Raw genomic sequence first — 16,277 nt, 5'->3', positions numbered from 1 at the left:
CTAATTTGTAATTACTTTTATAATTATATTAAAATTATTATTTTTTTAACCGAAGGCTTTGTATTTCAATTTTAGGTGGAGGTAGGGTGGCTGACTTTTTTTAAAGATAATTCCACGACTGAGATTAGCTGGGGCGAATATGCCTAGAATATCCTTCATCTTTGTCGCATGACTCAAGTGCGAGAGAGAGTGAAGTGACAAGAAAAATATGGGTTTCATTTATTTTTTAATTTATGTGATCTTTGATTCTTCCTTTCTTCGCCGGTTTGGGATACATCGCTAGTCCCTCTTGCTGCCGAATTTGAATGGAAAGGTCTCTCGCTTGTCCAATCATCATGTTACAAAATTCTTTACTACAGGTTAGATAGTGTTGGAATATTAATTCTTATTTGTCTCTGTTGTGACTTTATAGTAAAGAGCCTGTTCTTATTTTATAGGAGTGGTTTCCCTAGTTTGACGTGTGGTTGAGCTATTCTCTCTACCAACATATTTTATGTCTAAGATATTTTTTCTATCTTGAGACAATACTCTTATATATATATAATTGCATATTTTATTTAATTAATGAGATAGTGGTTTCCCTAGTTTAACGTGTGGTTGAGCTATTCTCTCAACCAACATATTTTATGTCCAAGATATTTTTTCTATCTTAAGACAATACTCTTATATATATGTAATTTCATATCTTACTTATATGTAATTTCATATCTTATTTAATTAATGAGATAGAGATTTCGTTTATGAAATTGTAACATGCCTGGGCGGAAGGAAATAGCGACTATATACATTCCTTTTGAGAGAGTTTAATGTGTTATTTTTTGTTTGTCCATATAAATAAAAGTTGAACCAGTTTGGTGCAGACGAGGCCTGGTGCTAGAGGGGGCCGAGAGAAAGCCAGATCTCTTTTAGACAAGGCCGAGAGTATATCAAAGCTTTCTCCTGGTCAGGCAGAGTATATCAATATGCCTGTTGAGGGACCCTACAAACCTGCGTTGTGTAGACCTACGTTGGAGAAAAACTATGGCCCCCTCGTGGGCCGTTGTAGTGAACCCAACGAGAATAGGTGGATCGGTTCATACTCGACAGTGGTGGAGATGTGGGGTATTGAGCTCCGTACCTCTCGATGAGATCCGCTCAACAAGGCGTGAGAGATTGCTGTGTTAGATATTGCTCTCAGCATAAAGGTGAAGATTGCAAACAACCAGGCTTGCCAAGGATTTGCGTGGATCTACCAAGGACCAACAATTTTCTGTTGACTTCAATTTACATTTTCTCAAGACTTGAGGCATGTCTGGAATCAGCTCAGATTGTGGAGCAAGGATGTCATATCGTGGATTCCCCGAATGACATTTTCGGATCAGAAGGAGCTGTTGGGATCGAAGGAGGTGTGCCAAGAAGCAGAGAGAGTTGTAGCATCGTTATATTTTGTTGTTTCATATTCATGGGATTCCTCGACTTAGAAATTCAGAATGAAAAAATTCCTGCACATTCGCTTTGGAGAAAAACACATTTTGGGGTAGATGTTATCATCGCTAACGTGGATTCAGGGGTGTGGCCCGAATCTGTTTGTTTCAATGACGAGATTCTAGGCCCTGTTCCTTCTCGATGGAAGGGGATCTGCCAAAATGGCACAGCATTTGGTCCAGAGTAGTGCAACAGGAAATTGATTGGAGCAAAATATCAGTGGTGAAGAAGAGGGCTATCATGGGTTATACTAATCCCATATATCGGTCTAGAGCGACGCTGGACTATGTGGTCAGGCTACTTGGAATAGCAGCCACGTTGAGTGCTGCAGTTGTTATGGGATTGAGCAAGCAGACCATTTCAATCTTGGGTGTTTCTTTGAAAGCCAAATACCATTACACTCCTGCCTTTACGTTTTTTGTGATTGCAAATGCGATTGCTGCTGTATACGGTCTCATATATTTGACTTTCTATTTGTACTTCAAGGTGAAGGCACCAAAACTCTGTGGCCCTAAAGTGCTTCTCTTATTTGATTTTCTGATGACATTGTTAGTACTGTCTGGATTCTCAGCAACAAGTTCAGTCACATACATGGATATCGTAAATCTAATCATGTTTTCGTTGCCACACGTGATTACGGAAAATTCTTCCATGCCATCGAGGGCGTTGCAATTAGTAATGGGATACCAGAGTTCCCGCAAAACCCTTTAATTTTGTAAACCTTTGGCGTCAAAAGTAAGACTATGTATATCAGCTTCAACTGTAAGCTTGTTGGAATTTAATTCAGCTGTAATGTTTATGGCAATGGGAGCACGATCTATGGACGCAAGGAACGATACACACTCTGTTTCGATCGACTGGAGAGTGAAGAGTGAGTGTGGGCACCGTCTTTGTGTGAGCCCTGCCTCACCGTTTCCATTTTCACTATGTCGCTAATTAGTTTATGCTCGGCAATAAACTTGAAACTTAAGAAAAGTTGAGTCTCTCTCTTCTCTCTCTGGTGCGAATTCTCAAATTTTTTGCAGTTTCAAGTTTATTGCCATAAACTAATGGGAACTAGAGCAATAATGTGTCCTTCAGTTGATAGTCTATCACCCATAGTATAGTCATACCAAAGATTTTATTTAAAATTCATTTCTAGATCTTCCAATACTCCAATTTGTTGGTACCATTACTTAGCATGCTGGAGTAACATATACCTTTTTGAAAATGGTCCATCATACTAGAACATACCATATTGATACTTTCATATTAATTGGTACTTCCCATTCTCCAATGTTTCGATGTTCCAATATCAATTAATGGAGTTTTATAATTGAAATATGGTATGTCAGACTGGAATGAATCTTTATTGATATTTTTCATATCCCTTGACTTAGTGTTTATTTGTGAATATTTTATATGTGTCGAGTGTACTTAATGTTCATATTTTAAGGCTTAATTGGAACTTGTATATCATTATTGTGTTACTTATAAGTTGCTTTATGTAAGCAAATTTTGTTAATATATTAATAAAAATTTGGAAAATAATTCTGATGTTGCAAATGGATAAATAGAAATTTATGGACTGTAAGCTAGTGGTTGAATTCATTAACCCTTGGATGTAAGACCTAGGCATCTAATATGAGGATTATATTAGTTAATAATGGAAAATTTATTGATCAATAACTTTCCCAAAAAGATAGGATGCTTTCTTAGGAAGTTGGGGAAGTGGAGCTCATTAATGAGGAAGTAACTACGTACTACCTAAGGGATAGGGGAGGAGGTAGTTACCAACTACCAACATAATCATGAAAAAAGGGTCATCTTATCCTATACTGTAGTTAGACTCACGTGGTGCATAGTTAGAGTGGAGAAGGTATGGTGGATAAGAAGGGAAAAAGAAGAAAGGAGGAAAAAAATATAATTTTATGCCAGCCTTGGCAGGCCATTAGAGGTCAAGGGGACTCATCCAAGAGGATGAGTCAAGGTTGGGAGGAGCATTGCAGCTCCAAACTTATTTTCCATAATTATTGAAAAGTCAGTGTTTTAAGTAACTTGTATCTTAAGTAGTTGACACTTGTTGGTAAATTATGTTTAATAATTAGGGTAGTAGTACTTTTATATAGTTTGTATAATTTCTATATGTGCATGCAAATGAAAATAAAATATAGACTTTATTTTCTTTTAGTATTTGAAATGATAAAAGTGTTTGCTTACTATATAATTAATTTTGGAGTAGAAATTACTTTTGCATGCAAAGACAGTAATTAAAATTAAATATTGGTATTTATGCAAAGATGCTAGAACTGAGAGTAATATATTTTAGAAAAAGTCCAAAATAGTCATATGAAGTATGGAGAAACCATTCAATTTTCATATAGATGTATAGTTAGGGTAATACTTTAATAATATATAACTAATAGAATTGTATGTAATGTTAGTTTTAAAATGTAATATTATAAATGAACAAGGTTAATCCACTATGTTAGATGAAACAAAATCTAACTAGAAAGGATTTGGACAATAACATTGTCTAAGTAAATCCTAAGAGATTAACATAATTCTTTATAGGAAACCTTTGAAAAGGCTAAGACAGAATATAAATGAAACAAAAAGGAAAGGTAGTTAACCTTTAAAATTTAGGAAAAAGGATAAAGAATCCTAACAGTGGGTATAGTTAACCTATAACTATTAACGCAAAATTTCATTATGTATATAATTGTAAACATATACAATTTTTTTTAGAATGGTATTTTAAGAAAGAAAGCACAGTTTTCTGTAACAATCTTTTAAAAACAAAAATATAACGGAATAACATTCATTATTCTTTCATAAAAAATATACAACTAATATCTAGAACTGATGTAGATGACCCAATACACATTAATAGTGCCCTCTGACCAAAGGCTTTTGGTCGTGGTAATTCTTTTTACAACTACATGTGAGGCATGGATGACTTTAAAATATAAATTTCCTCTTAGGAAATGTTCTACAAAGTATTCCTGATGATTAATTTAAAATAAATAGAACCTTGGTGTCTTGTGTTTATCGATTCAAGAATAATCATAAGAAACATCTAAGAGAAGGAACTAAAAATTTGTTAAGTATGAGAAAGCTCCACAATATGAGTACAAAGGATAAACTTTCAAAATTTAAACTTTCACAATTTTCTAGAGTTCAATTATAGTTATGAAATCCATGAAGCCAAAATATAAGTAAGGTATAGTAACAAAATAAAAAAAATATTTTTTCCTAAACAAACAAGTAAATGTCTAATGCGCAATTTACTTGAGGGAAAATTTCAGCTCAAGAACCCATGTCATAACTCTGCAAAAAAATATAAATTGAGATTAAACTGGTTGTAAATAAAAATTCCATAATAGGAAAGTTCAGTTAGGGACTTTAACCCTACAAATGGACATAGTTTTTATTCAAAGAAATCAGCTAAATACAAATTTTATAACCACAACCATAATCCAAAGATTCAAGCCAAGGGTTACTAGTAGATAAAAATCCTTGATAAGTTAGGGTTTTGGTTTTGGAAACCCCAAACTTGAAAAACAAGTAAGAAAGAGACAACTTGATAATATAAGATAAATAAAATGTATTCTTGTAGGGTTAAAACAATGAGTAATAAATAATGTTTTTATAAGACATTTCTTCCATGACATGGTCAACCATAGATGGCCATAGAAAAATAAATAAGCCAACGTTTTAACCAAGGTAGAACTAAAACTATTACATTTGTTCTAGGGTTTTAATATTCAAACTCTACTCTGTAAATCGATTAGAAATTACCAAGAAATATGAGCAAAGGGTTACTAGTCTCTTTAGAATAAAAGGAGATTAAATATTTTTAACAAGTGTGAACCTCTATATGCGTCTTTGCCGAGATTACATTTCAACCAAGAGAAGCTATAATTCACGCTATAGTTCCACAATGAACCTACACTCCAACTAAATAGAGATTAAATTAAAATCCTCGGTCAATTATATAGAATTCTATATGCAAAGGAAACAAAGAAAAAACACAGACACAGACACAAAAGCACACATAAAGAAGCTTACCTAAAAGAGAACTGGGATGGGAAACAAAATTTATAATAAGATCAAGAGAAGAATTACAAAATCAAGTAGTAGAGGGAGTTTTTGCCAACAACTGAGACATAGAAGAACTTATCAACATTGTGAACATAAAATAGAACTTGTGAAAAAGTAGTTTCAAAATATATATGAATGATGAAGGAAAAATAGAGAAACCATAATTAAAACTTCATACTCTACAAATTACTAAACAAAAAAGATGATATGCAATGTAACCCCATCGTAAGGGAAGAGAATAAGTCTGGAAGAGAGAAAAGATCACCTTCAATCCATATTTCTCCAAGCATGGGAGTTGAGATGATTTCGTTATAAAGAAGAGTAGGGCTCCGTCAGAAACACGAAGGAAAAATGACCAAATAATCCAATGGAGGAAAGGTTAATAAGGCAAAACCCAAACACTAAAACTGATCGCCGTGAGAAAAAAAGTATCAAAACATATCCATCGATTAGAAGTCCTTGTGTTAACAAGTGTATTCATGTGAAACTATGTGGGTTGTTCCATTCTAGACTAATGGAATGGCTCCACATGACCGAATTCGGTCCATGCTTCATTTTCAAATGATGGCTTAAGTATTAAATAAAAATAACGTTGGAAGAAAATCAAAGTTCTTATGGTGTGTTGGAATTACATAACAATATAATGTTTGATAAAGCCTTGGTTTGAATCACCATGTTATGATAATAGTATTACATTCTATATTTTCAACATTGGAATATAGACCTATAAAATATGTATGTCATGGAGAGTAATGAACTATGGGAATATTAATTAAATATTTATATATTTATTTAAATTTATTGAAGGAGATGAGTAAATTCCATGGTGTTTCATTATAGTAATTATGCAACACAAACCTTGGATCAAACATTGTATAAGATATTTAAGAGAAGTATAAGCTTGACAATAGGCACAAAAGGAAATAGTTAAACTATGAAATATTGATGGTTAAAAAATTCCTTTTTGGAACTTAAAATCAATTGTATTACAATAAGACATTAATGTAAACAATAGATCAGAGAGTGTCTTACAAAAGAATAAGGGAAAACAAAATGTAATAATTTAAGAGGAGATGACTTTATGATAAGACTTAGCAATCAAGGGATGATATAATCCATTACAAAGAGAAAATTAATCAGTAAATAAGTTAGTGACAAAGTATACAATTACAAATCCTTGAAGTATTAATTAAGTATTGAAGTTATAGATAATGAAAAACATTTTTTTTAGTGTGTTTGTGGCGTTGCATACAAGATTTTTAATCAAGATTGCAATTCAAGTTCCTATGATAATTGAATATCTAATGTCATTAGATGATGACATGGATAACTAAAATAATTGCATCAGTTGCAGTCCATCACACCTGGAAGAATATCTCAGAACATAGAACACTAGGGTACCTGCATAAAAGATCTTTGACAAAATTGACCACCATTTCCATAGAAAATTTAGAGAAGCCATTGAAATCAATAAACATCCTAAAAAGGATGTGTCATAAACAAAAATTAGATTGCCACATTAAAATCTAAATCCTAAAATTTGTAACCCCTTAAACTCATTATTAACTCTCTGACTAGTGTATTAATTATTTTTTAATATATATATATATATATATATATACCCCCTTATCGCTCATTATAGCATTTTAAAGAAATTATTAATTTTAAGATTACAATAATTATTCCTATCATTTGATAATATAACGTTCAAACATAATATTACATATTATATAAATACACATTTATTAATTTTTGAAGAAAACATTTTATTTATTTATTTTTTTGTTTTAATAATTTTATAATTCCTTTCTAAATAATTTCATTGTCGGCCATTTTCTTTAAAAATGAATTATCCCGATGATAAACCTTAGTTGAAGGTTTGAAACATTGATCTTCAAATCAATATGGATGGGATGAATCTGGAAAAATTATCACAACAAGATTAAAAATCCCAGAAATCCTAAATCTAAAATTCTTGTATTTCTCAGAATGGCTTTTCTTCCATCATTGTAGGGGAATGCTGAAAAGGTTTCATCAAATAGCGAGAGTTCTAGAATTAGGTTCTTTTTCCTGAGTGTGAAAAAATGACGTGTAATAGATTGTACCCTAAAGTACAAAGTTAGATGTTATATATGAATACTGAAGTGATTTATCATGCAAACATTTGGATTAGAGACTAATTGGTTGGAGACCTGAAAATCAACTGTTAAGGATTACAATACAATATCATCATGTGATCATCTATGAGGTAGGCATTCCCATACTCAGTATAGTATCTAAACAACTCGTAGACCTAAGTATGGAAATGCACAAAGATCCATTTGAACAAATCAAAGTCATGGGAACCAGACATACATTATGGATCCATTCTCGAATAGACTCAATATGAACATAGCCATCATCATACAATGTGTATCTATACATTAATGATGAAAACTCCATGCATCCTGGATGGATGAAACTAGATCCATGGTCTTCGTCACTACCACTCGACTGTACAAGTCTAGCCATGTGAATAAATGTCTCAAATTCAAACATGATAGAAACCATCTGATTACCGGTCAATGATGAGGACCATTAACAGATGTGACATGAACCACCAATAATTTCAATGGCCCTGTTGACAGTGCTGGACCCACCAACATTTAGGGGATCTCCCCGATATGAAATCATAACTAGACATCACATCGTTTGGTGTAGGAGTCCCAACAGTGGGTGGTAATGTATAGATTTCGAAACTCGGCTCTGTTTTGAGATTTTTCATTTATGGGCAGGCATTTAATATTAAAGGAGGCAACTCTCGCACTTGAAAATCTGTGGGTACTTATCATCGTGGCATCCATTTTCAGAACACTTCTTGAGATAGGATTGAGTTGTGGGCTCTCCACCGTGGTTTTCTCCTTTTTGGTTCTTTGGTTTTTTCAAATTTTTTCCTTCTTATGGATATCCATCCACCCATGGCTTCTTTGGTAGCTAGGTTCCAGGTTTGAATACACTTCATCGGCCAAGATTTGTAATTTTCCTTTATATTGGTGTTTTTGGGTGTCATCCAAGGCATTTATAAGCTCTCTCTCATAGCGATCTATGTGAGGTTTTCATTTGTAAATTGCATATTTGGAATAAAAAGAACGAGATCTACGTAAGTGAGATTCCTTGGGTGTTTTTCTTCGTGAGTTGAGTGGTGGTTATTTCTTTGAGTTCATTTTCCATTTTTTTGAGCAATTTATCAACATGGATAAAAGATTGCAAGAAATCCATGAGAAGAAGGCAATTGATCCGCTTCGCAACGAGCTCCTTGTACACATTTCTGTGAACAATTTTTTTATGGATGTCGCAAGCAGCACACAGAGATGTGTACGATGTTTGTGACTAGGAACCAGTGACTTCCCTTGTGGGAAAAGCAATACAATTCCAATTTGTTCTATTAGAAATACCTTTTACAACAATCATTTTATCTCATCAAAATATTATGCTACGATTTCTTTCACGAGTATTGATTACCTTTTAGTTTTGATTACAAGACATAATAGAGAGAAAGTTGAAGAAGCAAAGTTCATGCAAGGACTAATGTGGTAATTAAAGCATAGTTACTAAATTTGAATTCAAAGCAATTTGATATAGAAATAATTTGTCTATATAAAATTTAATACGAAAATAATTCAAGAGCATATATCTTCAAATGATTGAACTGAACTATGATTATATTTAAAATTTCAAAGAAAATTCATTAAATATTTCTCTTATAAAGATACTCTTGTTTATTTTTCTCTTATAAGGATCTAAAAATAATGAACGACAAAATGCATTAAATTTATTAGAATTTTAATATGCAAGTAAAATCTAATAATATAAATAACAAAATGTCAAATATGAAGTTTAATGAAAACATAAAAGGTAGGTTTGAAGTGATCTCCACATACCACTAAATTTATGTCTCAATCACAATTCCTATTGGATCCAAATTTATTTAGCAATAAGTGTGTATGTAAATTATATTTATTTAGCAATAAGTGTGTATGCAGATTATACTTTGCGCTGACAATAGTGAAGGAACCCTTCTAATTTCACTCATCCTCTATTTTATAGTGGACCTAACAGCTATGGTAATTGCTATCATTAAAAAAATAGAAAAATGAAAATATGGGTTTTAAAATTTTTATCTTTTTAAAATATAAAGCTTATATTTCTCTACAATATTTTAATAAAAAACTTATATTTTTAAAAGAGTTACCATTATTTGACTGCAAATTTCTAATATAGAATTTTTATAATCTTTTTGACATAGAAATTATTGTTTTCATTCTTATTTTTTAATAAAAACACTTCTAATTATTTCTAATATAAAATTTCTATAATCTTTTTAATATAAAAACTACTTTTCATTCTTATTTTTTAATAAAAACATTTGTTGTTATTTAAGTGCATTTTTAATATAAAATTCCAATATTTTTTTATTATTACTATTTTTTATTTTTTTAACTATCGCTATTTTTCATTTTTTTACTATAAAATTTACCTCAGATATGTCACTGAGCCCCGATGGTTGTTTACCCTGCTCCCCATAGCATATTGATGGTTGTTTACCCGGCTCACTATACCACTTTCACTTGAATGAATTGCCTTTAGGGTATAACTATTTACCCTCATCTTATCACGTGCCTCAGTCGTTCTCGTCCTGGAACTAGCACATTGTTTTTCATTCATTTTAATATAAATTTATGGCCAATCAAACCAATGTGTATCGTATCAAGTCAAACGTATTTTTTCAAGAATGGAATCGTACGGGCGAATTTTCGAGCCCAATACAACTGAACTTGGTAACTATGAATTAAAGGAAAATATAAAGCAACTTTCAGATTAGAAGGAACCGAGGAATACGCATTGATGGAAAAGTCTAGATCATCATAGTCAACCCCGCGTCGTTAAAAGCATATAACTCCGCGTTGTTAAAAGTACATGGATGAAGCAGCGTGCAGGGTTTTGCTGACACAGGTGGTTTAAGAGGACTAACTGTTGCGGGTGTGGGATCCATTTGATCAAAATTCTCATGGAAAACAATTCACAGAAAAGACTAAGCTTGTTGAGGTCAAGGAAAGGTAATTTACACCCATTAAATATCGAATCTTCATTCAACATAATGATTTCAATGTAACATCAAATCCCGCAAAAAAGTGATATTCTGTTTAATTGGTTTATTACAGAGAAAATAATCATAGATGGCATAATCTATATTTGATACCTATGCTGAGAGAATTTGTAAATTCACATATTTATGCCCAAAAATGTGAAAAGTTGCATGTATAGGATTAATTTCTAATTCATCGATTCATTCGCTAAGTAAAACAAGGTTTAGAGTGATTTACATTTCACGCGGAATAAACCAAAATTTGCTGGATGATTTTCTCCTCACAGACTTTCATTCTCTTTTTCTCTAACTTGCAAAATGATTTTTACATACATATTTATGGCAACATACAATTTTACATTAATACATGACACAGCAAATAATTAATATGTTGTTGTTGAGTGTGGACAATAATCGCACAGGTGTTTGTGGAGTGTGGGCAATAATCACGGAATGGATGCTTGCCTATCTCTACTTACCAAAATACATTAAATGCCTTAAGTTCTTTGTTGCGTTGCGGAGATGTACTTCTTTTCCCCCTTCTTTGTTAGGATATTAACTTTTCCTTTGCCCATGATAGAGACTTTTCTATCAGTCCCTAATGTCACTTCATAGTTCACACTTTCATTTAGATTGGAAAACATTTTTATGTTTCCTAACATGTGGTTGCTACACCCTCAATCTAGATACCATATATCACTTTGTTTTTTTTGTGCTACATTACAAGCTAAAAACATGCTATCATGGTTATGATTTTCTTTTGTGAAATTTACACTTGGTTTGTTACTAATGTCATATTGCTTCTTTCTACATTCATTTGCATAATGACCATACTTCTTACAGTAATGACATTGAACTTGAGATTTATCATACCTCTGACCTTGTGGTTGATTTTGGCTTGGGCCTTGACTTGGATTTTGATTGTTTCCTCTTCCATTTGAGCTTGAAGGGTTGCTTCTTCCACCTCTGTGTGGCCTTCTTCCTCTTCCTCTAGCATATGATCTTCCTCTGCCTTGACCTTGACCAAATGATAGTTGTGTCTTGAAAGTATGCTCCAATGAGGAGATTGTTGCTCTATTTAATCTATGTTTATGAGAAATCACGGATGCATTAAGCTCATCCAGTGAGAACTGTGAGAGATCCTTTGTTTCTTTTATGGCCACAACAATGGCATCAAACCTTGTTGGAAAACTTCTCAAACCTTTATCAACTATTCTTCTTTCCTTAAGTGTCTCACCATGAGACCTAATTTGAATAACCAACCCACTTACATGTGTAAAAAATGAGTCTATATTCTCAGACTCTTTCATACAAAGTGTTTCAAAGTCTCTTCTCAACATTTGCAGCGTTGCTGTCTTGACTTTTTCGATGCCTTGGTAGGCTGTCTGGAGGTGTCCCATGCTTGCTTGGACTTCGTTGCTGCTGCAACCCTTAGGGAAATACTTTCATGAACTGCTTGGAAAATATAGAACAAGGATTTTGGATCCTTCTTCTTATTGTTCCTTGCTGGAGATAAGGCATTGTATGCTATTGCATCTGCTGGTTCTTGAAAACTATTCTCCACCAAATCCCAAATGTCTTGAGAGGAAAACATGGCCTTCATTGTAATAGCCTAATAATCATAATTTTTGCCATTAAATTGAGGTATTTGAGGATTAGTCAAGCTTGTGCTTGAGGTTCAATTTCTAAGGGTAAGAAAAAAAACTTTCTACCCACTAGTAAATATGCTAAAAACAATCTGCCCTCAAAACAATTTTAACTGCTAGTAAAAACACTTCTTTACACTAACAGAGTTTAACCTGCTTTGATACCATGTTGAATTTTTTTATGCGGAGAGGCAGAGGGGGCTAGCTTTCACGCAACTAGATTTTGTGTAGCTATACAGAGGCTTAAAAAACACAGCATTCACTCACAGCAACAAAAAACTCAGAGTAAAACAAAGTAAACTTGGAGCAACAATAAAAAAATAGGATTAATTTCTAATTCATGAAAATACATTCATATGATACTGGACCTCATTCACCAAGTAAAACAAGGTTTACAGTGATTTGCACTTCACACGGAATAATGCATAGTAAAACATTGTTGTTTTCATGCGCCCACCAAAATTTGCTCCATGATTTTCTCCTCACAAACTCTCGCTCTTTTTTTCTCTGGCTTGCAAAATGACTTTTACATACATATTTATCTCAACATACAATTTTACATTAATACATGACAGAGCAAATAATTAATACGTGGTTGTTGTTGAGTGTGGACAGGTTGTTTGTGGAGTGTGGGAAATAATTGTGGAATGAATGCTTGTCCATATGTATTTACCAAAATACATTAAATGCTTTAAATTCTTTGTTGTGTTGCGGAATGGTTCACGCGATACTTTTGTTCTATTTTGTTCTGGCTTCAGTGCTTCCATCTTCAAACAAAGACGCAACCTGCAAAAATACCTCTGACAAATATGACTGCTATCGGGATGTTTATTGCGGTGGTTGAGATTATTATTTCCAACACGAATTAGACAGATTTCATTTTCAAATTTGGCAACATATGTTATGGGATGAATGAGAATTTGGAAAAGCGCCCACGCTTTGACCCATTCTCCAGCGCATTGATTTGCGGTGTAAGATAACAGGGCAACTATTAGGCCCTTTTCCACACCGGCCGAAAATAACAGGAAAAAATTGTTCCAATAGCGCTGATTGGGTGAAATATTATTTTTGGGTTCGAATCCAAGACATGGACAACACAATTCGGGTCAAAGAAGGGTCAACCAATCCGATTTCGATGGGTTTCAGAGTTAAATTGGACAATAATTTTAGGAGTAGTCTTTAACGCGACTCCGGCGATTTTTTCCGGTGAAAATCCGGCAGTTTTATTGGAATCCAAGATAGCTAATTTCTGCACAATGAAACCGTCCCAGGCAGGGTGCTGAATCCGAATTTTAAAAAACCATTTTAACTGCAACAAATCATGATTTCATCTCAATTTTTCCGGATTCCGTCAAATCTCAAAAAGTCGCATTATAGACAACTCCATAATTTTATAGGCAAAAAGAGATAAATGTTACGTCATTGACTCGTTACTGGAACAACTCTTCAAGATATCTCACGGATATTTTACTGGAACAATTTTCAACTGTACAAAGCAACAGGCGGACCTACTATAAAAAAAACGCTTAGCGATTGCAAAGGATCTAATAACCATTGCTTCTTCTTCCCAGACATTCAAACCAATGAAAACTACAACATTACCACAGATACAATTTAGAGAACCTTCACTTGCTGCCCAAATGCAGCCACGTTTTCCATCCGGACTGCATTGATATGTGGCTCTTCTCGCACACAACATGTCCGGTCTGCCGAACCGATCTGGTGCCCACGGACGACACGAACCCCACGGGCACCGGCTACGGAATCATCGAGCCGCCCGAGATCACGCCACCGGAGGAGGTAACGATTGTGGTGGATGGAGCGAGGAACGAGAGTGTTCACATTGACAATGATGTCGAAACCCCCGTGGCACCAGAGAGCGCCGATTCTAAAGAATCGCTCTCCAGGCTGGGCCTGGATTAGGGCAAGAAATTCCGTCGCTCGTACTCCACGGGGCATTCTCTGGTGAGGCTGCGCAAGGAGTCCGATCAGTTGGCCACGGAATGGTATATTTGCACAGCAGAAGGGCTAAAACCAGGTCTGCAAAGGAATTGTAGCTTCACTGCGCTCTCTTAGGGCACATACACCTTTGAAACCCGCACTTGCCTCTCAAAGAAGGTTTCAATGAGCAGCCCCAGCTTGTGCAGTCGAGACACGAGTGGATCAGTGCGTCGTTGGTATGAGCGTGGTTTGAGATCAGAGCGATTTACCATATCATCCATGTATCCCTCTTCGTTTCTAAGGTCGTATTCGGAGCAAAGGATGCATCCCAGGAATCAAGAATCATCTGCCGGTTCTCAGCAGGAGCGCAAGGTATATTTGCAATCTCTGAAGCAAACATTGAAGAGGCTCACTGGCAGAGAGAAAGAGAGAATGGACAGATAATTCGCAGAGCGGGCGGGGTTGTTCCATGAGATAGGTAGATAACTCACAGAGTGGACGAGGCTCTTCCATGAGGGCGCTAGATAACTTAGAGCCGACGGGGATCTTCCATGAGGGTTTCGGAGGAGCACTGGGAGTGCGGCAATGGACGGGAAAGACACCTGTAGCTAGATGATGTGGCGATCGACTAATCTAAGTACAATGTCATAGGAAAAACCCCACCATAGAAAGCCTTCGGCTTAATTATAATTTAAAAATAACCGCTAGATATATAATTTAGAAGTGATTAAATTGAAAATATATCTGTATTCAGTGGAAATAAAATTATATATATATTATCACAAAAATAATAAAATAAAAATACATATTTATTATTTTTGTGATTAAATTATGTTTTTTCCCACGTTAATTTCTTCTACATGTTTGCAGAGAGATGAAAACTATAATTTAAAAATAAGTGCTAAAATTGAGATATATAATTTAAAAGTGATTAAATTGAAAATATATTTGTGTTACGTTGAAATGAAATTATTTATATATATAATATTATAAAAATAATAAAATAAAATTATATATTTATTATTTTTGTGATTAAATAATGTTTTTTCCCGCATTAATTTATTCTACATGTTTGCGAAAAGAAGAAAATTGATATACGATGAAACTTAAAATTATCCTTCGAATTACAATATTGTTCAACCCAATCTTTAGAATTTCATTATGAAATTGTGGCATGCACATATTAGTGGGCCCATAATTAATATAAGAATGAATGAATTGTTGTTTGCATTTATGAATGAATGATCCTCATGGCAGTGCTTTGTGCAAAGCATCAACAACTGGTCTCAAGGGTTGCATGTCGCTCCAGTTAGAGGGTTGTTTCCCATTGGTGAGTAGTTCAATCCAGTGTTTGAGTTTGAGACTATGCAGACTAAACAAAATTGTATCGGCAAAATTCAGAAAAATGGATAGACCTTGGATACAAAGACCCAAGATCAGTTCACCAAACAACAACGGAAACAATTGGTTGGACAGAGTATGGAACGTGGGCACGCTGCAGTAAGGAACATATAATATTGCACCATGGAAACTATGTACTCTTGCACTCTGATTGATGCCCCTGGCCATCATGATTTTATCAAGAACTTTTATCAAGAACATGGTTGCTAGAATGTATAACACTGACTCTGTGGTTTTGCTCATTGAATCCACCAGTGGAGGTTTTGAAGCAAGTTTGAACGCCCACTTGTGATGTGTTGGGAGCAATACCTTCGCAGTTGTTGGACAAGCTTCGTTCTCTATAATAGCATCTATGAATTGTTGGTGAGGTAATATACTCTTAACAAGCTTCATTGTGTATCAATATTTTCCAATTTGTTGATTAAAGATGGCTTGATTGCAAATGGGTTTAATATACCGTAGGCGATGAGATCACTAGAAATTCATATTCAAAATTCAACGTATGATCTTTTATTTTTTCATTTTATATAAAAGAACATGTATGTGAGTGGTGAAGTTTTTCTATGTTTTTGTGGATGGCTTACAACAACAATTGTTATAACTGTGATGAGAATGTG

General features: G+C 34.1%; 1 pseudogene; it reads left to right on the top strand.

The window, feature by feature from the left end:
* Positions 1-1,704: 1,704 nt before the first annotated feature.
* On the top strand, positions 1,705-14,875 carry LOC149151115 (uncharacterized; annotated as a pseudogene).
* The last annotated feature ends 1,402 nt before the right edge of the window (positions 14,876-16,277 follow it).

The sequence above is a fragment of the Pinus tabuliformis genome, chromosome 9, assembly GCF_031772625.1.
Source record: "Pinus tabuliformis cultivar Carrire ecotype Pingquan chromosome 9, CPIR1, whole genome shotgun sequence".
NCBI classification, from domain to species: domain Eukaryota; kingdom Viridiplantae; phylum Streptophyta; class Pinopsida; order Pinales; family Pinaceae; genus Pinus; species Pinus tabuliformis.
This window is presented reverse-complemented; position numbering and strand designations above follow the sequence as displayed.